Raw genomic sequence first — 2,441 nt, forward strand, 5'->3', positions numbered from 1 at the left:
AAAGATTAATCTGAGAACTGTTAGCCACTAATACTTCAGCATTGAGGAATAATTGTTTGGGTCCTGAGTGGGGTTCTGAGCATCTACTACATGAGATAACATGTGCACCATTTTATCCATAAATAAGCACTCTCCAGGGAGGCAGAGGCAGGTGGATCTCTGTGAGTTCGAGGCCAGCCTGGTCTTCAAAGCGAGTCCAGGACAGCCAAGGCTACACAGAGAAACATTGTCTCCAAAAGCAAAAACAAAAAAAAGAAAACACTCTTACCATCACTATGACTCACCCTGACTCACACAAATCCCTGTGTTTCTAAATCATAGTTGTCTGCCTGGTTTATTGACCACATTTATCTCTAAAATTGAGACTTTAATAGTGTAAAATTTTCATTATATTGAGCACAAACTTGGACCATCAGGTGCTTTGAGTAGCAGTGTACATTTTCATAAAAATTAATCATCCATAGCAGCATATAGGCAGACATGGTGCTGGAGAAGGAGCTGAGAGTTCTATCTCTTCTTGTTCTTTGGGCAGCAGAAGGAGACTGTCTGCCACACTGGGCATAGCTTGAGCATAGGAGACATCAAGGCCCTCCCCCACAGTGACACACTTCCTCCAACAAGGCCACACCCACATCAAACAAGGCCATACTACCTAATAGTGCCACTCCCTATTGGCAAAGCATTCAAGCACATGAGTCTTGAATAGCCATTCCTATTCAAACCATCGCATTCAATTCTCTGGCCCCCAAAGGCTTGTAGTCATACCACAACGCAGAAATGCTATCTCCAACTTCAAAAGTCCCCACTGTCTTAAAAGTCTCAAGTTTAAGGTCTCTTCTGAGATTTATGCAATCTCTTAAGTCTACAATCAAAATGAAAAAACAAATCACATACTTCCAACATATAATACACAATATAATATAACAATATAATACATATAATAATGTGTGCATAGGATACACATTACTGTTCCAATAGGGAGCATAGAGAAGAAATACCAAACCAAAGCAAGACTGAAAATGAGCTGGGCAAACTCGAAATTCTGCATCTCCTTGTCTAATGTCAAAATGCTCTTTAGATCACCAACTGCTTTCAGCTTTGTTGACTGCAACATGATTCTTTCTCTTGGGCTGGTTCCATTCCCTGTTAACATCCCTCTTTGGCAGGTATCCCAGGGATCAGGTATCTCCAACATTTTGGGGTCTCCAAGGCTTCACCTTCACAGCTTCACACAATGGTCTCTCTGGGTCTCCATGTAGGGACACTCCTGCCACACACCCAGCCTTAGCAGCTTTTGCCACAAAGGGAGACTCCAGAACCCATTTCTTCTGTTCTTGACTCTAAAGCCAGAACCATGTGGCTAAAGCTGCCAAGTTCTGCTGCTTGCTAAGAGTGGAACATGAACAAGTTTAATTACATCTTCACCAGCTTTCTGTTTTCAATGGTTACCTTCACTTTCTAAGCCTGGATATCCTGAAAATCACTTTGTAGACCAGGCTGTCCTCAAACTCAGAGATCTGCCAGCTTCTGCCTTGTGAGTGGTGGGATTAAAGTTGTGCACCACCACACCTGGCCTTAAACTTTTCTTTAATTCCTTTTCACAAGTTGGAAGCTTAGCTGGGTGGGGTCTTGCCCTGAGGTTACCACTCCCTTTATTCCATTTAATCTGTTTATCTTCTTGAACACAGGAAGTTCCATTCCATTTTCAGGTGCCCCCTTCTCCTCCAACGTTTTGATTTTTCCTTGCTCAGCTTGCTCTTTTTCATTATGGGTTTGCATAAGAGTTAACACTAAAAACCACATGATAGATAACACTAAAAACCACAGCCTATACTAGGCTGTTTTGAGACTTCTCCTGCCAATAGAATTAATCTAAAACTCTTCACTTTACCTTTAGGCAGACTTTGGACAAAGAAAAAAGCAGCCACATTCTTCACCAAGAAATACAAAAACAGTTTATAGGCCACATGCTAAAATTATTATCCTCTGAAACCTTTTGAGCGAGGCATCCACAGTTCAAATCACTCTCAGCACCACTGTCTTCCATGCTCTTACTAGTATGGCCCATTAAGCCATGCTTAAAGCATTCCACTGCTTTTCTAACCCAAAGTACCAAGGTCTACACTCCTCTAAACAAAAATATGATCAGGCTTATCACAACAATACCCTATTCCCTAGCATACTTCTGTCTTAGGATTTCTATTGCTATGAGAAGACAACATGACCATGGCAAACCTTATAAAGGAAAACATTTAATTGGGGCTGGTGTGCAGTGTCAGAAGTTTAGTCCATTATCATCATGGAAGGAAACATAGCATATAAGCAAACATGGTGCTGGAGGAGGAGATGAAACTTCTACATCTTGATCTGCAGGCAGCAGAGACAGTCTGCCACACTGTGTTAAAGTTATTTTTGTAAAACTGTGTTTGTTTCTCAGTTTC

This window comes from Psammomys obesus, unplaced genomic scaffold (genome assembly GCF_907164565.1).
Source record: "Psammomys obesus unplaced genomic scaffold, mPsaObe1.curated_primary_1811, whole genome shotgun sequence".
Lineage (NCBI taxonomy): Eukaryota > Metazoa > Chordata > Mammalia > Rodentia > Muridae > Psammomys > Psammomys obesus.